The 23,661-nt window shown below is 49.7% G+C and overlaps 1 pseudogene; it reads left to right on the top strand.

The window, feature by feature from the left end:
- Positions 1-1,651: 1,651 nt before the first annotated feature.
- LOC130492847 (U2 spliceosomal RNA) lies at positions 1,652-1,772 on the top strand (annotated as a pseudogene).
- The last annotated feature ends 21,889 nt before the right edge of the window (positions 1,773-23,661 follow it).

The raw sequence follows: 23,661 nt of genomic DNA, 5'->3' as shown, positions 1-23,661 counted from the left end.
AGATGTCGGCGGCCGCAAAAGCCATTTTCTTTATTTATTTGGCGTTTCGTTCTGGCGCCCAGGCGAGCATTCAAAGGTACCCGCCAATCAAAATTATGCAATCCAAACCAGTGGGCGATTAAAAAGAGCCGCCTGGGCAACGGGGAAGCAAAAACCTGCTGCCACGAAATAGGATGCTGTTCCTTGACAGAAATGGTGGCTTCTGGAAAAGAGAAGCCTTACAAGACGTTAAATACATGATGGAGAGTAGGTTAAATACGTGATGGAGAGTAGGGAAATGCCTGGAGATTTGGAAGTGGAACCTGGAGAGGGTGGGGTTTACGGGAGGGTAGGGGACCTCAGTAGGGCATAGTGCCATATTCACCCTCCGACTCAGTCATTTTCTCCGGGGGAACTGATCTCTGTGGTTCTGGAGACTGGCTATACATTCTAGGCGATCTCAAAGCCCTATCTGGAGGTTGGCAACCCAAGTGGAGAGGGTCTCCAATTTATTGGGTCTCCTAAAGAACACAAGCGACATCGTCAGGCAGGACCTCTGGAGCACCCCACTTTTCACCAGGTGCTGGCCATGTATATTTTCACCATCATAAGGGCTAGAAGCTAGAAAGAAAGAAAGAAAGAAAGAAAGAAAGAAAGAAAGAAAGAAAGAAAGAAGAGGAAGGAAGGAAGGAAGGAGGGAGGGAGGGAGGGAGGGAGGGAAGGAAGGAAGGAAGGAAGGAAGAAAAGAAAGAAAGAAAGAAAGAAGGAAGGAAGGAAGGAAGGAAGGAAGGAAGGAAGGAAGGAAGGAAGGAGGGAGGGAGGGAGGGAGGGAAGGAAGGAAGGAAGGAAGGAAGAAAAGAAAGAAAGAAAGAAAGAAAGAAAGAAAGAAAGAAAGAAAGAAAGAAAGAAAGGGAGGCTCTCAAAAAGCAGGATTCTGCATTCTACTACCATAGGATTGGTACAGCCTAGCATTACTTATGGAAACAGTGAACCCATGAACACATTTATCTGCCTTCTACTGAATCAGACCCCTGGTCCATCAAAATCAGTACTGTCCACTCAGACCGGCAGCGGCTCTCCAGGGTCTCAGGCAGAGGTCATTTACATCACCTACTTGCCTAGTCCCTTTAACTGGAGATGCCGGGGATTGAACCTGGGACCTTCTGCATGCAAAGCAGAGGCTCTTCCACAGAGCCACGGCCCCTCCCCGGAGGGGGACTTCCTCCCGTCCCAAGGGAAAGCATCCCGAAGGGGCCACTCATACAATCTTAAGGAAGGGCTGTACTAGAAGAGACTCTGGGAGAGTCCGAGATGGCACACAGGCTTATAGTGGAAGAGATGAAGCACACTCAGAGCTACGTCTGCTAGCGGATTCATTGCAAGCTCCGGAAAGAGACCAATAGCTGCCACCAGCCGCATGACATCCGATCTGCAATGATTCCTCCTGTCTTCTCGTTCATTTTCTTGGCGCATCCCCCCCTTTCCACCGAGACGCCAGACTTACCACAGCAGATTCGATGGGGGATTCGCTCTCGTTTATTAGGCCTGGCCGTTGTTGTCTGGCTTGGCTCGCTACCTTCGATCTTCTTCTCTGTCTCCTGACTCTGCCGCTCATGTGGAGGAGTGGGGAATCAAACCCGGTTCTCCAGATCAGAGTCCGCCGCTCCAAACCACCGCTTCTCGGCCTATCGGCTAAGATCAAGTGTAGTGTCTGTTCTTATCAGTTTAATATCTGATATGTTCTCTATTTGAGGACTATATATTAAATGGATTTTTGGAACTGGAAAATGGAATAGGAGAGAGAGCCAGCGTGGTGTAGTGGTTAAGAACGGTGGTTTGGAGTGGTTGAGTCTGATCTGGAGAACCGGGTTCGATTCCCCTCTCCTCCACATGAGCGGCAGAGGCTAATCTGGTGAACTGGATTTGTTTCCCTGCACCTCCACATGAAGCCAGCTGGGTGATCTTGGGCTAGTCACACTCTCTCAGCCTCACCTACCTCACAGGGTGTCTGTTGTGGGGAGAGGAAGGCGATGGTAAGCCGGTTTGATTCTTCCTTAAGTGGTACAGAAAGTCGGCATATAAAAACCAACTCCTCCTCCTCCTCCTCCTCCTCCTCCTTTTCTTCTTCTTCTTCTTCTTCTTCTTCTTCTTCTTCTTCTTCTTCTTCTTCTTCTTCTTCTCCTCCTCCTCCTCCTCCTCCTCCTCCTCCTCCTCCTCCTCCTCCTCCTCCTCCTCCTCTACACCATGCTGGCTCTCATTGAAGCTGAGTGTGTGAGCCTCAGAGACCCAACTGTGTTAGCCAAGACCCAAAGAGCAGCCATGCTGGATCAGACCGGTGGCCCGTTAAGGCGAGCAGCCTGCTTCACACAGCAGCTAGGCAGGTACCCCTGGAAGGGCGACCAACAAGGCAGAGAGACCAAGGTCTGCCCCTGTTCGCATCTGTCCCCAGTATTGGTATTTAGAGGACCGCTGCCTCTGGACATGGAGGTACATAGTTCTGGACTTGGTTTTTATACACGTCTCATTCCAGTGGTTTAAGTAAGAATTGAAAACCACAAATATTTCCGACTGGCTTGCTACCTGCGCTGCAACGCGACGGGCCCTTACCGAATGCCTAGATTAATTTTGGCATTTTGGGTGCGCAATTACTTGATCTCATTAATGCGCTATAAGGTTATCTTGTTCCATGTTAATTGGATGTGTAAACATGCCATACACATTTTTTTTAAAAAAACGTTAAGGCGGGGACATTGGCGAGGGGACAGGACGCGTGTTCCCGGCCGGCGTCATTCAAAATTAATTACATGACAGCGGGGTTTATCCCGTTCGAGAACCTTCCATAAGTAGTCTTTCAAGAATAAATTGATATTTAATTAATATGTACTGGCAGTCCCATTTAATCTAAATGAGTCGTTTCAAGCATGTTTAAGTGCTGCTGGAAGGGACCAGGGTTTGTGTGTGTGTGTGTTTTGGGGGGGGGACCGTGCTCATTCCTTTTCAGCTTCACACACTATTCCATGCGGGAAGCGCTAGAGGGAGCGTTTGGAAAAAGCCGAGAATTGTCTGCAGCAGCTCACACTTCTCCTGGTTCTCTTTCCATACAATAGACAAGCGTTCCCCTCTCTTCATTCCCACCCCCCCCCCACATGGCAGCAAATGCCGCACATGCATGCTATGCCGTTCAATTTACTTCCACTCCTGCACAACACCAGCCTGCGTGGGAGTGTATTGGAGCGGTGGACTCTGATCTGGGGATCCGGGTTTGATTCTGCAGCTTACCGCTCTGCACCACGGGGCTCCTTATCACTTGGTAGGCGTGCAGCTATGTCTGAGAAGCGCTTTGGGGGCAGGCAAGTGTGGCTGGGCAGCAAGGAGGCCCTTTTGGGCCCTCGCCCACCTTTCTGGCTGACAAGGAAGCACACCCTGGCCCTTGAAAGGAAAGCGCACTCGAGGCCCTCCTTTAAGAGAGCACACCCCAGAGCCCTGCCCTAACGGCGTGTGCTCAAACAAGCCCATCTGCTTACAAAGAGATAGATGTGTTGTTGAAGCATTTACTGATGCTTGGCTTCCTCTCCTCGTGCCACCTGAAATCTATCATCTGGCTATGGCACCGCCGCGCCGTCCCGCTAGCAAATCCGGGGAAGCGACGCACCGGTGCGCATCCTTTAGAAAATGATACGTGATCTGTCAAGCGAACGCATAAACACGGGCATCGACTCCGGTGTGTTCCCTATAAATCTGCCCCCCCCCACGTCTCGGGAACATATGTGCCGTCTCTTTTCTTAAACATAAAAACATTAATTATGCGATATTGTTTGGCAGTAACAGGGCACCGGCTGCCGGAGCGTTGCCAAAACTCTAATTTTAACCATAAATCTGAGCGGGAGACGGATGAAGATAAAGCTGGAGGCGGTTTGTATTGCAGCGGCGTCGCCGGCAGGAGGGAGGGACGGCGTGCGACTCTAGAAGCGAGGCTGTGGTGAAAGGGTTAAAAACCCACCCGCTTGCCCCGAGAAAGATGTTGGCTTGTGCGGGAACTGCAGTGGGATCAGACCAACCCCTGTCCAGGATGTGCAACTACCCAGGGTTTGGAGATGTTTGAGGGCCCTGGGTATAGGGTTGCTGACCTCCAGGTACTAGCTGGAGATCTCCTGCTATTACAACGGCTCTCCAGCCGACAGAGATCAGATCTCCTGGAGAAAATAGCCGCTTTGGCCATCGGACTCTATGGCTTTGAAGTCAAACTTCCTCAGGCTCCACCCCAAAAACCTCCTGCCGGTGGTAGGGTTGCCAGGTCCCTCTTCACAACCAGTGGGAGGTTTTTGGGGCGGAGCCTGAGGAGGGAGGGGTTTGGGGAGGGACTTCAATGCCATAGAGTCCAATTGACAGAGCCATAGAGTCCAATTGACTCATCTGTATGAGCAGCTTGTTAGCTACACTTTATCCTTGCATATAGTTCGTTGCATGTATCTCCATTATTGTTGGCTTCTTGCATTTGTATATAATAATATCACACTTTTGCATAATTAGTGTGAGCTGAATGCTAGTTTTTTCTCACATTACCTGGAGGCTGGCAACCCTACGCCAGTGGTGAAGAGGGACCTGGCAACCCTACCTGGACGCCAGCACACAACGTCAGGTTTAAAGTTCGGGCAGTTACAAAGGTGTCGCCGAACTTACTGTTCCTGCAACCTCCCACGCTGGGCTGCAGCTGCCGGCGCCTGAGGTCTAGAAACATGAAACAAGGCTGCATCCAGCCTGGACCCCGCGACGAACAAAGAGTCCTCGCCGTTTCCGAGCTGGCTGTTTTGATGTGCATCTCTGTGGCAACCTGGTCTCAGCAGGTGAGGCGGCTCTGCCTTCTCCTGCCCCGTGGCTGTTCTCACGTCCGATCCTGGGCGGGCTTCATCTCTCGAGGAGATCAAAAGGAGAAGAGGGCAGGCCTTTTTTTTTGGAAAGCCGGTCCGGTACGCCGGAGACTCCGACGCCGGCTTTGGCGTGGCTGGATCACTCGCATAAGGCTGTGCCTTGCCCACCTGAAACTTTATGCAATTGTTAGTACGTGCCAGGAAAACACTGCTCAATCTTTTTTCTTATTGACTTAAAAAAAAAAAATTAAAACCCACCGACGAAATGACATGGCCAAGGTGAAATAATTTTTATTAATTTATTGACTTCACTTCTACCTCGCCTGTCTCCCCCATGGGGGCCCAAAGCAGGTTACGTTGTTCTCCTCTCCACCATTTTATCCTCACAACAACCCCGTGAGGTAAGCTGGGCTGAGAGCTGGCGACTGGCCCGCGGTCACCGGTAGGGTTCCCAACCTCCAGGTACTAGCTGGAGATCTCCTGCTGTTACAACTGATCTCCAGCCGACAGAGTTCAGTTCCCCTGGAGAAAATGGCCACTGTGGCAATTGGACTCTATGTCATTGAAGTCCCTCCCCTCTCCAAACCCTGCCCTCCTCAGGCTCCACCCCAAAAACCTCCTGCCCTTGGCGAACAGGGACCTGGCAACCCTAGTCACCAGTGACCTCCCATGGCAAAGTGGGGATTCGAACTTGGGTCTCCCAGATCCTAGTCTATCCACTGCACCATGCTCTCTGTGATATTCAAAGAAGAAGAGGAAGAAGAGTTGGTTTTTATATGCTGACTTTATCTACCTTCTAAGGAGAACCAAACTGGCTTACAATCACCTTCCCTTCCCCTCCCCAAAACAGACGCCCTGTGAGGTAGGCGGGGGTTGAGAGAGCTCTAAGAGAGCTGTGACTAGCCCAAGGTCTGGCTTCATGTGGAGGAGTGGGGAAACCGACCCGGTTCACCAGATTAGCCTCCGCCGCTCAGGTGGAGGAGTGGGGAATCGAACCCGGTTCTCCAGATTACAGCCCACTGCTCCAAACCACCGCTCTTAACCACTACACCACGCTGGCTCTCCAGAATGTCAATGCAGACACAGGTACCCAAGGCACAGATGCAATAAAAAAGCAGGGATACAAAAGACACGCCGAAATCGCCCTTGCAGACAACAGCCAATGAACTGAAGAAAATCTCTCAGAAGATTTTCTTCAAGATGTGTCCCTCAAATAGGGCGGCCAGGTCCCTCTTTGCCACCGGCAGGAGGTTTGGGGGCAGAGCCGGAGGAGGGCAGGGACTGGGGAGGGACTTCAATGCCATAGAGTCCAATTGCCAAAGCAGCCATTTTCTCCAGGGGGACTGATCTCTATCGGCTGGAGATCAGTTGCAATAGCAGGAGATCTCCAGCTAGTACCTGGAGGCTGGCAACCCTACCCTCAAAACCCTTTAAGTGGGGATCACAATTGAGACTTTCTGCATGCATTGGGCGGAGGTGTGGCTCTCAGCACTGTGCTACAATCCCTCCTTAGTACACACGCCTGCTTCACACAGGCCATTTTTGCATGGTAGTTAGCAGCGTGCTCCAGGCTGAATTGCCCTGCATACTTTTTTGAATTTTGCACGCTGAACCGCCATTCCAGAAGTGACTGCGAAGGCAGAGCATACCTGCTTCGCATTAGTAAAGAGCTCATTTAACGCGACCTTTTGGTGTTTGCCGCGAAGAATCCCCCTCAAGGAACCATGCAAAACAACAGAGGCGCATTAGCTATGCATATGCTAATGGCGATGCAAACAGGAACAAAGGAGCAGGCGAGTGTGTGTGTGGGGTGGAATTTCTCCTTTTGCGTCGGGACCGTGAATAGGCATTTTTAAAGTTGCATTTTTTTAAAAGAGCTTTGAGCGAGCATCAAAATCGACCATGCAAAAATGGCCATAGAGTTCAGCCCATTGGTCTGCTAGCCCCTGTTACTCAGTGATGGGCAGCCACGCTGCTGGTTCTAGTCCTTTTATAGCTGACCACCACTTGGCAACAAACCCATGTGGCCCGCCCGTCCCCTGGCAGCTTTATTCCCACCGGCTGCCTCTCTGGTGATGCATAGGGATAATATGTTTGCGATGATATTCTAATAATAAATGATAGTAATTCATTATCAGGATGCCACCATGCCGGTGATGTATTGCCGCAATAGATCATTGGAGAATGGAAGGCAGAATATTAGAAAGGCAGATTCTGAATGCACACATGCACACAAACTGCATGCTCCCTCTATAGCGGCATCCCAAATATATATATGTGGCCGCTACATGCAGTACATATTTCTGTATAATGTACATTTAATTCACTCCGAGGCGTACGCTGGAGGAAGATAAAGTGTTGCAGCTTAATAGAACAGCATCTAGTTTTTCGAGCGAGTTAGTGTAATTCTATCAACGGCGTGGCTAGATTTGAATACAGGAGAGCCAAGATCAAAAACGAGGCGGGTTTTGCGCCATCCAGACGAGGGCCAATTCGCTTCTAAGCCTGTACAGCACCTTACACACTGCTGGATTGACACGGCGGTCATCGTTTTATTTATTTTATTTTATTTATGTTATTTACAGTCCGCCTTTCTCACAGGGACTCAAGGGGTACGACAATCGACAGTCAGTACGGTCGACAAAATGGGACATTCAGTAACCAGTGCGTTGGGTTTTTAGAAGTCTGGAACAACCAGAAAGAACGGAAGCATAGCGTAAGTATTCCCACAACACATTAAGTGGTACAGAAATTACATAAATAGGCTTCTCCTGCCAATAAGCTATGCACAGCAGGGTAGACCGGTGTGCCTAATCATTTACCCAAGCAAGTTTGTAAAATGCTAATGGTGATGCAAACAGGAACAAAGGAGCAGGCAACCCTGTTACCCGCGCAGAAAAACTCCATAGTTCCATTTTGCATAGTTTGTGGAAAGTCAGGAGAGCGTGCGCTTTCCCGACCTCCTTGGGCCAATGGGGAGGGGCCGTAGCTCAGTGGTAGAGCCTCTGCTTAGCATGCAGACGGTCCCAGGTTCAATCCCCGGCATCTCCAGTTCAAGGGACTAGGCGAGTAGATGAAGTGAAAGACCCCTGCCTGAGACCCTGGAGAGCCGCTGCCGGTCAGAGTAGACAATACTGACTTTGATGGACTGAGGGTCTGATTCAGTAGAAGGCAGGTTCATGTGTTCATGAACGGTTACACAAGGTGGGAGCCACAACGGACAAAGCGCGTGTGCGGGCAATTGTTGATTTAGCCCATTTGCAGGCTGGCCCCCCTGCAGAAGCCCCTGCTGACTTGAGCGAATTTGACATGGCGATGCATAGGGAGAGAGGCGGTCCCACAAACAAGAGGGAACAAGGCCTCGAAGGGCTTTGTATGTGACAGCCAATACCTTAAACGGAGCCCAGGCTTATCCGCACGTTCCACTTCCTCACGAGGAAGAACCAGAAGCCAGGCCTTGAAATTTGGTCTCAATTCGTGGCATTTCTACTACTGTCTCCTTCATGGCCCCAGCCTAGAAATGGAAAGAATCCAACTAAGCCAGCGTGGTGTAGTGGTTAAGAGCGGTGGATTGGAGCGGTGGAGTCTGATCTGGAGAACCGGGTTTGATACCCTACTCCTCCACATGAGTAGCGGAGGCTGATCTGGTGAACTGGATTTGTTTCCCCACTCTTACACTTGAAGCCAGCCGGGTGACCTTGGGCTAGTCACAGCTCTCTCAGCCCCACCCACCTCACAGGGTGTCTGTTGTGGGGAGGGGAAGGGAAAGGTGATTGAAAGCCAGTTTGCTTCTTCCTTAAGTGGTAGAGAAAGTCGGCATATAAAAACCAACTGTTCTTGTTTTTCTTGTTCTTGTTCTTGTTTTTCTTATTTTTGTTCTTGTTTTTGTTTTTGTTCTTGTTTTTGTTTTTGTTGTTGTTGTTGTTGTTGTTGTTGTTGTTCTTCTTCTTCTTCTTCTTCTTCTTCTTCTTCTTCTTCTTCTTCTTCTTCTTCTTCTTCTACTATCATTCTAGGCCAACCCCATGGACTCGTCCACTGTCTGAACTTTCAAGTTCTTTGCTCATAGTTAAGAGACTGACCGCAACCTCAATTTAACACTATTTCGCAGTCTCTATGGCGCAATTCGGAGCGCGCGATTCTTTTAATGCAATAATTCTACTTTCGATTGCAGCCGGGTAATGGAGAAAGACAGTCCAGGCGGTAAGCTGTTTTCAAAATGGAGAGTTCTATCAACATGCAGTTATTTATGCTAATGAAAATAATGATCTTTTTATAGCTCTTGTCATGGCAACGGAATGATGAGCTGCCAACCGGGTATGTTAGCCAGTGGCTACAAATTAATCACTTAAACTGGTTGTGGCAATTGGAACGAAGATGAAAGAAGGGCTGGGCGAGCCAATATGGGCAGAAGAGGTTTTTTTTTTAAGAAGAAGACCAACATTTTTAATATATATTTTTGTGAAAAGGCAGCCAATGAGCTTGCTGTTAGCTCACTGGTTCCCAACCAGGGGTCCGTGAGAACTAAATTAAGGTCCGCGAAACAAAGTTATAAACCCATAATAAATTAATATTTTCAATTAAAAGTTCTCTATTATAAAAAATATATATTCAAATATTATTCTAAGTTTAATGTTTAACTAACAGTTATGATTAAAGTTTATTTTCAAATTCTCGGAATTTTTATTTTGAACCTTGGGGTCCTCGCACCGAACAAAAAGGTCCTAGTGGTCCTTGGTCAAAAAAAGGTTGGGAACCACTAGCTAATCAACCCTTAGGCGGCTGTCTGTGCTTATTTGGGAGTAATATTTTTATTTATACCCCATGTTCCTCCCCCAGGGGGAATCCAAAGCAGATTATGACAGTCTTCTACACCAGCGTGGAGTGGTGGTTAGGAGCGGTGGTTTGGAGCGGTGGCGTCTGATCTGGAGAACTGGGTTTGATTCCCCACTCCTCCACGTGAGCGGCGGAGGCTAATCTGGTGAACTGGATTTGTTTCCCCACTCCTACACACGAAGCCAGCTTGGGCTAGTCACACTCTCTCAGCCCCACCTACCTCACAGGGTGTCTGTTGTGGGTAGGGGAAGGGAAGGTGATTGTAAGCCGGCTTGCTTCTTCCTTAAGTGGTAGAGAAAGTCGGAATATAAAAACCAACTCTTTTCTTCCTCCTTCTCCATTTTATCCTCAAAGCAATAACCTTGGGAGGTAGGTTAGGCTGAGAGAGAGGGACTCCCCTAAGGGTCACCCACCATCACATCTGATTTGCTCCTACTAAATTTAGTGGGCTGCGTTTCTGAGTGAATGTATACGACTGGTAAAATTTTGCATTGTTCCTTTTGCAAGGAGAAGACATTTTTCCAGCCTGATCCCAGGCATGTTTAATCTTAAATCAGGCCCACGGAGTTTTGTGGAGCTTGCTTCTGAGTAAGACTTTGCAATCGTGGTGCCTCGGTTGACGCCATTGATGGACTGACACACATTCCTGCCGGTCGCAATTGCGACACAGTGAGCAGCAGGCTGTTCTGTTGGAAGCGGCGGCCGCGCCACGTCCCGGCGGAGTCCGTTTATCCTTTCCTTCTCAAGTGCTGATTTACATAGGTCAATGGCTTTGACCTGCTTTGGTTTGCATCAAGCCCAGCCAACAGGAGGTTATTAGTTTGAAGCATTGTTTTAAGCAATCACGCAGGAGGTAGATGAGGAGTCCCCCCCAGAGGTTCTCGGATTTCTTGCTGACCTTTATAAGACAAATATGGTCAAAGACATACCAGCATCATAGAAGAAGAAGAAAGAAGAAGAAAGAAGAAAGAAGAAGTATTGTCGAAGGCTTTCACAATCAGAGTTCATTGGTTCTTGTAGGTTATCCAGGCTGTGTAACCGTGGTCTTGGTTACACAGCCCGGATAACCTACAAGAACCAAAGAAAGAAGAAGAGTTGATTTTTATAGGTCGATTTTCTCTGCCACTTAAGGGAGACTCAAACCAGCTTACAATCACCTTCCCTTCCCCTCCCCACCACAGACACCCTGTGAGGTAGGTGGGGCTGAGAGAGCTCTAAGAGAGCTGTGACTTGCCCAAGGTCACACAGCTGGTTTTGTGTGTAGGAGTGGGGGGAACAAATCCAGTTCACCAGATTAGCCTCCGAAGCTCATGTGGAGGAGTGGGGAATCGAACCTGGTTCTCCAGATCAGACTCCACCGCTAGGAGATCTTGCATCATTCAAGGGCACGTTCCACAACCGGCAGAGTTTTACGCTGCCGTTGTGGGGTTGCACGAGTTCTGAACCCGGGGCCAAAACCAGCCACGCTTGCAAGAGGGGGCTGCCTTGTTCCCTGCTGGTGTTCCCTAGAATTCAATCAAAAATCAACAGGCATGGTGTTACTATACCTGTCCCCTGCGAGGAGCAACAAATGCCCACGTTGTATTTAGAAGGTCCCATGTTCTGTCTCTGGCATTTCCAGTTCAAGGAGGGAGAAGGGGAAAGGCAGAGAAAAATCTTTCCCCAAGACCCTTGGGGAGGAACCATGGCTCAGTGGTAGAGCATCTGCTTGGCATGCATAAGGTCCCAGGTTCAATCCCCGGCATCTCCAGTTAAAGGGACTAGGCGAGTAGATGAAGTGAAAGACCCCTGCCTGAGACCCTGGAGAGCCGCTGCCGGTCTGAGTAGTCAATACTGACTTTGATGGACCAAGGGTCTGATTCAGTAGAAAGCAGCTTCATGTGTTCATGTTCATGTGTTACCCTCAGAGATATCAGGGGTAGCAAAAGCCCCTCCGCTTTCTCTGGTCTGTGCTAGTTTTTCCCCCCTTTAAATTGTAGGGAGTTGTTTAGGTGAAGGGACATTCAAGGTTGGAATCCATCCCCGGCATCCCAAGTGGCGCATTATATTCTCCTGCCTCGTTTTTCTTTCGCGTGCAAACCAGGCCTCTCAGCCTTGACTCTCAAGTAGTCCGTTCCAAGAGCGATGTGGAAAGCCTTTCCATTTCCGAACAAAAGCAATTTGGAACGGACTACGCGTTCACGCCTCTGTCAAGCCCAGCTCGGGGGTCAAGTTGATTGACTGGCGACGTCAGGATCATTCTGGCCGCGGGGGTGCGCGCCCGCGCAATGACCCAGGAGCACCAGAATGATATGCGATTACTCTTCTTGGGTTCAAGAGGAACACTAACTGTTTCCATGGCAGCTGCTGCTGGTGGTGGTGGTGGTGGGAGAAAGAATTATGGCCCCCAAACTCTGAGTGGTAGCCCTCATGAAAAAGTAAAGGGCAGGCCATATTTTTTCCAAAATATAATTTAGCAGTGCGTCACCTGAGCAGTATTCGCTAGAAGGATTTGAGCGTGCCATTTGGGATATGGAGTTCTACTTCCCTCCTCCCCACCAATGGTGTGTTTAAGATCAGAAGGGCCAACTGGACAGAAAATCAATGGCACCATAAAAACACAGAGAGGGTATCCTTTCGGGTGGGTGGGTGAGAGAAATAATCACCTCAAGGCAAAATCACCAGACTTTCAATGGGAGATGGGCTGAGTCAACCCTGAGCCGGCGACCCGAAACCAACTTCCGCTGGGATCGAACTCAGGTCGTGAGCAGAGCTTGGGCTGTAGTGCTGCAGCTTACCGCTCTGCGCCACGGGGCTTTTCAGCCTTATTAGACCTCACAGAATGAAAACGGCTCATTCCGAACCCAGCAGCCGTGAACACATAAAGCTGCCTTATACTGAATCAGACCTTTGGCCCATCAAAGTCAGTATTGTCTACTCAGACAGGCAGCGGCTCTCCAGGGTCTCAGGCTGAGATCTTTCACATCTAGGGTTGCCAGGTCCAAATCCAAAACCCCGCTTACAATCACTGCGGCTACGTCACAGTTTCGGTCGCTGCCCGGGAATGCGGCCTGTCCCAAAGCAACCTTTGGCTAATGCGAAACAAATGTACGTGGCCAATGTTTCCAACGGATGCTTTCCTTGGGGATAATGAATGAGCCTGACAAGCACCGGCAGCTTTCCCCTTCGGATAATTTGCCACACGGAGGGCCCTCGTCTGCCCAGCCGCCTCCGATAACGTTGCGGCGAATATTTATATGTATTCGTCATCCCCCCCAAAAAAAGCTGCTCTGGCTTTTGCAGCATCCATTCATCTGTTATCTCCACTTAATTTGCTCTTATCTGCCCCCGTGGAGAAACAGAAATCAGTCCGTTCGATGGGAACTCTCCACCGGCGACACGATTCTCTCCTGCTCTCACCTCGGTTTGGAGTCTGAAAGGCATCTTGGTCGAGCGCCCATTGTGCCGCCCCAGGCGAGCCTTGCAGGGTGGAGGTTTTTCCTAAACGATCTACCTTGCAAGGAGAACTTGAACTTGTAAGAAAGGCGGATTATAAATAGCACCAATAAATACATCTCTCTTGGCCCCTGACCAATTTATCCTTGGAGGAGATTTCTCAGAGCCTTACCAAATGGCTGAGTCAGAGTATTCCCTGCGTAGGGTTGCCAGGTCCCTCTTCACCACCCGCGGGAAGTTTTTGGGGCAGAGTCTGAGAAGGGTGGGTTTTGGGGCGGGGAGGGACTTCAATCGAGTCCAATTGCCAAAGCGGCCATTTTCTCCAGGTGAACTGATCTTTATCGGCTGGAGATCAGCTGTAATAGCAGGAGATCTCCAGCTAGTACCGGGAGGCTGGCAACCCTATCCATGCTTTGAGCCACAAACATTAATCATACATAAAAATGCGCCATTCTCTCTGTCCCATTCTAGTTTCACTTTGGAAATGTCTGTTCTCTCTCAGAGGCCTATGGGGCACACTTTTGCCATGCTGATTCCCAGCCCAAAGCTGATCTTTTTGAATGTTTTCTTACGGCCTTTGCCGTATTAATAAATGAATCTGAATCTGATCTTTTTGAGGGGGAAAGAAAATAAGGCCAGTTGGGTAATGTAGGAGCGGGGAAAGGGCTATTTCTCCCTGGTGGGAGCTGGAGAAGTTTTTGATTGAGATCCCCTGGCGAAGCTTATCACAAAACGCTTTTGGGATCTAAAAGGTCAAACCAACGACTCTCCCTTGAACATTTCAGGGGAGTTAGAGAGAAGTTTATGATTGAGATCCCCTGATGAAGCTTATCGCAAAACGCTTTTGGGATCTAAAAGGGCAAATCAACGACTCTCCCTTGAACATCCCAGTCAAATTTATTTAGCAGCTTTTGAATTGTAGGAGGAGAAAGGGTGGGGGAAATATCTATTTTCTCTGCGTGTTGGGGCTGTACTGTTGTGTTTGCATAACCCAAAGACAGCTGCAGCGATAAAGCTTCAAACTTGGCGTGATTTATACGGCAGAAGGGAAAAACAGAGCCTGCCGCAATGACTTCGGTTTGGTGCCTTTCCAACATGCGAGGCTAAATTTGGGTACAGCGCAGCCCATTCAACACAAGATTTTCCAGCCGGGGCTTTCTCTGCCTCCTTTGATTTGAAAACCCCAGAGGCTGGAAAATAGACGTTTCTGTTTGTAATTTGCGTGTTGAAAATCTGCATGAGGCTGCCCCCAGAAAAGAGGGCAAAGGGTTGTCGTTGACACACCTTTCAGACTTGGGAAGGAGATCTGAGTTTTCAAAGACACACATCTCCCTAGATGCACCTTATTGCAGAGCCAGATCGTACCACTTCCACTTCTGGGCATGGAGTAGGGGTCCCTGGGTGTGTGTGTGGGGGAGGTCACCATACCTAAAAAAGGATATTACAGAGCTTGAGAAGGTGCAGAAAAGAGCAACCAAAATGATTAGGGGACTAGAGCAACTGTCCTATGGGGAGCGGTTAAGATGCTTAGGGCTGTTTAGCTTAGAAAGAAGGCGGCTAAGGGGAGACATGATAGAGGTCTATAAAATTATGCATGGTTTGATTCCCCACACTTCTACATGAGCATTGGACGCTAATCTGGAGAACTGGGTTTGAGTCCCCACATGTCTACATGAGCATTGGACGCTAATCTGGAGTATTGGGTTTGATTCCCCACCCTTCTACATGAGCGGCGGAGAGCCAGCGTGGTGTAGGGGTTAAGAGCGGTGATTTGGAGCGGTGGGATCTGATCTGGAGAACCGGGTTTGATTCCCCACTCTTCCTCCACATGAGTGGTGGAGGCTAATCTGGGGAACTGGATTGGTTTCTCCGCTCCTACACACAAAGCCAGCTGGGTGACCTTGGGCTAGTCACAGCTCTTTCAGCCCCACCCACCTCACAGGGTGTCTGTTGTGGGGAGGGGAAGGAAAGGAGATCATGAGCCGGTTTGGTTCTTCCTTAAGTGGTAGAGAAAGTGGACATATAAAAACCAATTCCTCCTCTTCCTCCTCTCCCTCTTCTTTTTCAATCCATCTCACGTTGGGTCTTCCTCTTTTCCTGCTGCCTTCCACTTTTCCTAGCATGATTGTCTTTTCCAGTGACTCTTGTCTTCTCATAATGTGACCAAAGTACGACAGCCTCAGTTGAGTCATTTTAGTTTCTAGGGTCAGTTCAGGCTTGATTTGATCTGTGTGTATGTTAAATGCCATCAAGTCACTTCCGACTCAGGCTACCCTATGAGTCTTCCAAAATGTCCCAGTCTTCCATTTCTGGGTATTTGGTCTGTAGCGTGTACACCCCTTGATGTTTAATTTTATAGACAAGCTGCTCATAAGTTCAAATGCAGAAAGAAAGGGTGGCCTGCCCGGCGTGGTGTAGCGGTTAAGAGCGGTGGTTTGGAGCGGTGGGGTCTGATCTGCAGAACTGGGTTTGACTCCCCGCTCCTCCACATGAGCGGCGGAGGCTAATCTGGTGAACCGGGTTGGTTTCCCCACTCTTACACACTCTCTCAGTCCCACCTACCTCACAGGGTGACTGTTGTGGGGAGGGGAAGGTGATTGTAAGCCGGTATGATTCTCCCTTATGTCGGCATATAAAAACCAACTCTTCTTTTCAAGGACTCCTCCGTTTGTGCCGTTTCCCATTCAGCTCCCCAACAAGGTCCCAGCAGGTGTAAGAGGAACGTCAGTCCGGAGATGTCAGTGCCTTGACATCCGCTTAACGTGGGCTGAACCCTCAAACCGCCCGTTCCTTCAGGATTGGCCCCCGGGGACCCTCGCTACCTCCTCAGCGTTTCCGCCGGCATTGCAACACAGCTTTTCAAAGCCAGAGACACGCAAGCTGCATAACCTTCGGCCGGTGCCCCCTCCGGATCAGCCCTACCGCAGTATGCACGGCCCTGTACGTCTGACCTTCCCGTCCCCTTCTTGCTCACCGCCGGGCAGGCCTTCTCCGGGCTGGCAGAAGTTGTTTTCTCAGTGTCAAGAAACAAGGCAAAGTCTACAGCAGAAAAAAATGATTTTCCCTCACCTCTCTCACCTTTTCTCCCGAAACTGGCAAGATGCGCTGGATTTTGCATTACTTGTCAAGCGGTTTCTGGAGTGTGCACCACCTCCTTCCCCCCCTGTCTTAAAAATCAATGAGCCAGACAATGAAAGCAAGGGGATTTCTTGCTTCATCATGTACTCTGCAGCCCATAATCTGTCAGACAAGGAATGGCAAAAACCAGAATCCAAACACTCTCCCGCGTGCACAAAAAACCTGAAATGGATTTCAAGTTGCAACTTTGAAAAATGGGCGTTGGAACTTTAAACACGCAGTCCGTGTTTCCCTGTTTTCAGACATCAATCTCTGGGGGGAAAAAACACCCCACAGCCTATTATGGATGTGCACATGGAACAATGTTAATTAAAACCCACCCTTGAGATGGTACTTGAGCTGAATGAAATAACTCCTGAAGTTCAAAAGAACCTGGAGAACTTCCTTCGTCTCCTGGTGTCTTGATCTTTCCCTCAGACCACGGCAGGACAGCATGCAGAATAACTGGGAGGGGTTATGGGGAGTCAGTGAGTCAGCGGATATGTGCCTGACAGGGATGCAATCCAACCCAAAGGGTTACCCAATGCTCACACCCTAGAGTATCTGGCTGCCGTTTCTATGGAGGGTGCGCATTTCCCATTAAAACAGATAGGAACAGCTACCAAATTAGATAATCTAAAAACTCCAGTTCAAAGATCGTATTGCATTGCTGAATGTATTGGGATGGAATCTACAGTATTTACTTCAATGCAAGACTAGTTGTTCGTCCCTTATGTATGCCATAAAAAAGAGGGGTTCATCTTACATTCACATGCAAATTACAGTTATATCCAGTAAAAAATTTTTTGGCATGCAACTATTTTTAGGAGCATTGCCTTACATTCATGGACACCTGGTTTTTGAGTAAGTACAGTACAAGCTGTGTTAGCTAAGTTGAGCCTCCACGTTCTGAGGCAGTATACCTCAGAGGCAGAAGCTGTGGATACCTCAGAAAGGGAGGACTGTTACCTTCATGCTGTTCTTGTCAGATTCTGTAGGCCAGTGATGGAAATTAGGCCCTGAAACCTTCCCAAGGAAGGAGGCAGCCCAGTAAGACCATTGTTCCTATAAAGAGAAGAAGAAGAGTTGGTTTTTATATGCCGACTTTCTCTACCACTTAAGGAAGAATCGAACCGGCTTACAATCACCTTCCCTTCCCCTCCCCACAACAGACACCCTGTGAGGTAGGTGGGGCTGAGAGAGCTGTGACTAGCCCTAGCTCACCCAGCTGGCTTCATGTGGCGGAGCGGGGAAACAATTCCCGTTCACCAGATTAGCCTCCGCCGCTCCTGTGGAGGAGTGGGGAATCGAACCCGCGTCTCCAGATCAGAGTCCACCACTCCAAACCACCGCTCTTAACCACTACACCACGCTGGCTCTCCAGAGCAGAGTGAGTGAGTGGAAAAGAATAGTTATCAGTCACGTTCGGCAGCAGAAACGGGGGGCAACCAGCCCGTACATCTCGGGCAATCTGTCCTGCCATGTTGTGCCACTACAATGGTGGTCATGGATCTTCATTTACGTAGGGACGGGAGGAAGCATCTTGCCATAACTGGCTGAAGCAGAGACTAATTCGAAAGATGCGTTTGGCGCAGGGCGCCTGTTAAAATTGGGAAACGTTCTCGCGTTTGACCATCTGTCAGCCGGAAAAGAGCTGAATTAATGTCCGGCGTGCCGGCTCTTGCTCCCTCCCCTGCCAAGACTTTTTTCCACCGCAGGTACAGCTTTTTGACTGCAGATCTTTTAATAGGAAGTGAGATCTCCAATCAATGTGGGCTTCGCCGACGCCCAATGTGGGCTTCCAGGATCTACGGCTGTTTACGCTGGCCCAAAGCTGACAGGTCACGCGCGTGTCCATCAAAAGACTCCGCTGTGAGGTGTGTGCGTAGGTGTGCTTCGGGCAGGATCTGGGAAAGAGGCATGAAATAACTCCTTGCAGCCAAGAAGGAAAAGGAAAATCTGGACCGTCCGAAGCGCAGAGGAAGAGGAGGAGGCGCAATCCAGTTGGGAGGTCATTAGTGCAGCCTTTGCATTTGCTAACCGGAAGGGTTTCGTCGGGACCTGCCGGAGCATCCTTTGGTCCAAGAGCAGAGCTGCTTGTCGGGACGGATCGGCCCCCGAACTGGGCAAACGTGGAGGAGGAAAAGAAGAGGGGGCAGAAGCAAATCGGGCTAGAAGCGTTCCCAAGAATCAAGGCATTATTGGCACTGAAGAAAAGAAACTAAAAGGCTCACCGCAAATCTGTACCACATTCCTTTCTCCAAGGCCAAGAGTTAATTGGATTGCAAAGAGTAATCCGGGCCGAAGCCTCGGCCAACTTGGCCAGCTGTTGAGCTTCCTAGAGGCAGCAAGAAGGGCCATTTAGGCACATGAAGCTGCCTTCTACTGAATCAGGCCCTCGGTCCATCAAAGTCAGCATTGTCTACTCAGACTGGCAAGCAGCTCTCCAGGGTCTCAGGAGGAAATCTTTCACACCACCTATAGTCTGGTCCTTACTGAAGATGCTGGGGATTGAACCGGGGACCTTCTGCATGCCAAGCTGATGCTCTACTGCTGAGCCACAGCCCCTCCAGCGTGGTGTAGTGTGCCAGCGTGGTGTAGTGGTTAAGAGCGGTGGTTTGGAGTGGTGGACTGGACTCTGATCTGGAGAACCAGGTTCGATTCCCCACTCCACATGAGCGGCGGAGGCTAATCTGGTGAACTGGATTTGTTTCCCCACTCCTACACATGAAGCCAGCTGGGTGACCTTGGGCCAGTCACAGCTCTCTTAGAGCTCTCTCAGCCCCACCTACCTCACAGGGTGTCTGTTGTGGGGAGGGGAAGGGACGGTGATTGTAAGCCGGTTTGAGTCTCCTTTAAGTGGTAGAGAAAGTCGGCATATAAAAACCAACTCTTTTTCTTCTTTTTCTTCTCCCCCTGAGACCTGACCCCATTCAGCTGCTGGAAAGGAGGCAGGGAGCTAAAACAGATACGCAAAACACACAACCCCCTAAAGCAAAGCAAGGGATGGGCAAAGATGCTCATTTCTGTCCTGTTAACGTTTTCGAAGGTTTTCATTACGATCTGAATCTGTTGCTTCGTTTGTTTTGCCAGGGGGGAAAAAAATCTCTTCCCCTGTGGATCCATATCACAGGTTGGAGTATCCAGTTTAGATCTCCTTGTAGGTGCATACACACATTGCAGAAGTCCAGTGGCGAGCCTGGGTGCCATAAAGTTACCTTGTTCAGAAACAGGATGCTGGCTTACAAGGACCTTCGAAGTGATTCAGAGGGGCTTTTGATCTTTGCCAGGGTTCCCCAGCGTGGTGCCTGTGGACAACTTTCCTAGAATAGAATCATAGAACATAAAGTCGGAAGGGACCACAGGGTCATCTAGTCCACCCCCTGCACAATGTAGGAAATTCACAACTACCTCCCCCACCCCACCCCCAGTGATCAGAAGATGGCCAAGATGCCCTCCCTCTCGTCATCTGCCCAAGGTCACAGAATCAGCATTGCTGACAGATGGCCATCTAACCTCTTCTTAAAAACCTCCAGGGAAGGAGAGCTCACCACCTCCCGAGGAAGCCTGCTTCACTGAGAACCGCTCTAACGGTTAGAAAATGCTTCCTAATAAAATTCTTCACAATAGAAGAGAAAAGCATAGAACTCTAAATTAAAAGAGGCCTGTTTTGTATGATTACGCATTTTGGTGGAGACGTTAAATCTCTAACTTCTAAATCCCAATCTTGTGATTAACATCTTCCTGGTGCCTGCCAAGTGCTTTTAGAAAGTGGGAGGGACCAGCTGGGGCTTTTGCCCAGCAGGGTTTCTGACTGGCCGTTGGAGATCAGATTGGCTGTGCAGATTTTTTAAAAGTCGCTTTGGCAGCTGCTGCCACAATAGCACGTAGACGCCCTGAAATCTGGCAATGCACCAGAATTAAGCTTGTGCAGTTCATATTTTTACCTTCCTCACATGCTGATGCTCTACCCCGTGGCGCAGAGTGGTAAACTGCAATACTGCAGTCCGAGCTCTGCTCACGAGCTGAGTTCGATCCCGACGGAAGTAGGTTTCAGGTCGCCGACTCAAGGTGGAGTCCGCCTTCCATCCTTGCGAGGTTGGTAAAACGAGGACCCAGCTTGCTGGGGGTAGAGGGAAGGTGACTGGGGAAGGCACTGGCAAACCACCCCATAAACAAAGTCTGCTTAGTAAACGTCGGGATGCGATGTCACCCCATGGGTCAGGAATGATCCAGTGCTTGCACAGGGGACCTTTACCTTTACCTTTTTACCACATGCTGAATAGTCTGGGTCTGGAGCCTGGCATGGGACAGGTTTTCGGCTGCCCGCACAGTACTATTTGCAAAATGGACCCGGGGGGAGGGGGGATTTCTCATTTTCTCGCGTTTGCCTTCAGGCCATTCTTCAGCTTTTTACTGACGCCTCACCAAATCCTGGTTGGACGGGTTCGCGCTGGCTATGTTGCTCTCCCCCTGAGACAACGCCCCCCCCCAAACCTTTGCCTATCATCTCTAAATAGCATTTTCTGAGCCCGCTGCAATGTTTTATCCCTTTCTTCCCCAAGCAGGAGGCACACCTATAAATCACCTGTGGCGAAGTGTAAGGAATAAGGTTTGATACGTTACAGCGGGATCCGCTGGCAAATCTGTACATGCAACAACCGCTACGCAAGCCTTCGCTGTGCCTTCCTGCTATGGCTGAGTGAGAAATGTATTTATAAAAATTCACGGCCCCCCGTCCCTGCACAGCAAAATGCGGAGACGGATAGCTTCCTGCAGACGCTGGAGGGGAACAGGAAAGAATGTCATCGCGATTTAAAAGGACGCTCTTTGTGAGTTATCAATATTTCTGCTAATTTTTTTTAAAATCTGCCTTGCTACATGCTGTTAAATTCTCATCTTACACAAGAAAAGATGGGGTTTACATAATCGATATGTGTCGTTATCTTTCCATGGCTTGTTCCGGAGGGATGGGACCAGACATTTGAGGCTCTGTTCCCCCCCCAACCCGTCAAGTCGCAGCTGACTTATGGCAACCCCCCCGTAGGGTTTTCAAGGCAAGAGACATTCAGAGGTGGTTTGCCATTGTCTATGTCTGGGTATCAACCCTAAACTTCCTTGGTGGTCTCCCATCCAAATACTGACCAGGGCCCACCCTGCTTAGCTTCCGATTTCCCACCAATTCCCAAGAGGCTATGGACTAGAAGGAGCCCCGTGGCACAGAGTTGTAAGCTGCAGTACTGCAGTCCAAGCTCTCCTCACGGCCGTAGTCCAAGCTCTGCTCACCACCTGAGTTCGATCCCGGCGGAAGTCGGTTTCAGGTAGCCGGATCAAGGTCGACTCAGCCTTCCATCCTTCCGAGGTCGGTCAAACGAGGACCCAGCTTGCTGGGGGTCAAGGGAAGATGACTGGGGAAGGCACTGGCAAACCACCCCGCAAACAAAGTCTGCCTAGTAAACGTTGGGATGTGATGTCACCCCATGGGTCAGGAATGACCCGGTGCTTGCACACAGGGGACCTTTATCTTTTACCTCAGAATCAGAATCAGATAACCTTTATTGGCATAATAAAATTGATGGTCACAAGGTCAGAAATAAACCTTTTACCTTTAAGGACTAGAAACATGGTTTTCTTAAGCAAAAGGAGAGCATGAATTTTGACTCTCAAAAACTTATACCCCCCAAAATCTTGTTGATCTCTAAAGTTCTACTGGACTCGAACCGACATGAATTAATCATGAAATTCTCTGCTTGGTCCTCTCTCTCTCTCAAATAAGATACCTTTCCTGCAAAGAATGCTTCACAACATGGTAAGGAGGGCCAGCGTGGTTTGGAGCGGTGATCTGGAGAACCGGGTTTGATCCCCTGCTCCTCCACATGAGCGGCAGAGGCTAATCTGGTGAACTGGATTTGTTTCCCCGCTCCTACACGCAAAGCCAGCTGGGTGACCTTGGGCTAGTCACAGCTCTCTCAGCCCCACCCACCTCACAGGGTGTCTGTTGTGGGGAGGGGAAGGGAAGGGGATTGTAAGCCGGTTTGAGTCTCCCTTAAGTGGTAGAGAAAGTCGGTATATAAAAACTAGCTCTTCTTCTTCTTCTTTTTGCCTGCAGTTGGAAGAGGTAGAGCCCCGAATGCTCCCACTTCGCATGGCACAACTGGAAGAAAGACGCTTCCTCAGCTACAGATCTCTACCGTGATCCTTGTTAAGGATTTCTGCTTGTAGTTAGGGAATGAATGATTCCCTGCCACCACGCCACAAAAGTCACCACGTGCCGCGGCACGCCAGATGCGAATGGCGTTGTTGGATCGGAATATATGGGATTGGAAATGCACATCCCTGAGTCAGCCAGCAGATGGCAATCCATATGGAAATGGCTCCCACACAAAACTAATGAACGCCGAGCAGCTGTTTCTCGAGAGCTAAATAATGCAAACAGAAGCTGGTGCGATCAATATACAGCCCTTATATCTCAGGCGCTTGTGTTCTGCCAAGAAATACAGTGAGTGGGTAAAAAAAAAACCTCACGGGGGGGATTCAGCCACCCTGAACTGGATGTTAATGAAGCAGTCCTGGTTCTGCATAGAAGGTTACAGGGCAGAACTGTGAGAGCCAGCGTGGTGTAGTGTTTAAGAGCGGGGGTTTGGAGCGGTGGACTTTCATCTGGAGGACCGGGTTCGATTCCCCACTCCTCCACATGAGCGGCGGAGGCTAATCTGGTGAACTCGATCTGTTTCCCCACTCCTGCCCATGAAACCAGCTGGGTGGCCTTGGGCAAGTCACAGCTCTCTTAGAGCTCTCTCAGCCCCACCTACCTCACAGGGTGTCTGTTGTGGGGAGGGGAAGGGAAGGCGATTGTAAGCCGGTTTGAGTCTCCCTTAAGTGGTAGCTCCAGTCTTCATGAGCTCCCAAACTCCTGTGGAGCGGTGGAGTCTGATCTGGAGAACTGGGTTTGTTTCCCCACTCCTACACAGGAAGCCAGCTGGGTGACCTTGGGTTCCCAAACTCCCCCAACCTTCCCATGTCAAGCACCGCAGAATCCATCTTCCCAAGGATCACTGCGCACTGCTTAGGGAACGATCGAGGGAGAGGCAGGCAGGAAGAGACCCTTGTTTCCTCCTTCCTCTGGGTCGCTAACCCTACTGCAGTACCACAGCCAGCAGAAGCCGTGTAGGCAGGTTGGAGACGGGGACGGATGGTGAGAGAAGACGGAAATGGTTCTCCTCTGGTTCAGACTGAAATCCAAGACTGTGGAGAGCTTCCAGGCCCTGAGGTTCACCCTACAGCTCCTTTGGAGTCCCCCAAATTCACATTCTGGGCTGAGAACCCGTGAACATCGGCAGCATTGCTATTCCGTGCTGACCCCGACGATACCATTGCTACAAGCTCCGCAAGCTTCAAACTCAGCAGGCCCTTTTAATTTTTTTGTGTT

Source organism: Euleptes europaea, chromosome 21, assembly GCF_029931775.1.
Source record: "Euleptes europaea isolate rEulEur1 chromosome 21, rEulEur1.hap1, whole genome shotgun sequence".
In the NCBI taxonomy this organism is placed as follows: domain Eukaryota; kingdom Metazoa; phylum Chordata; class Lepidosauria; order Squamata; family Sphaerodactylidae; genus Euleptes; species Euleptes europaea.
Note: the sequence above shows the minus strand (reverse complement) of the source record. Positions and strands in the feature narration are given on the sequence as shown.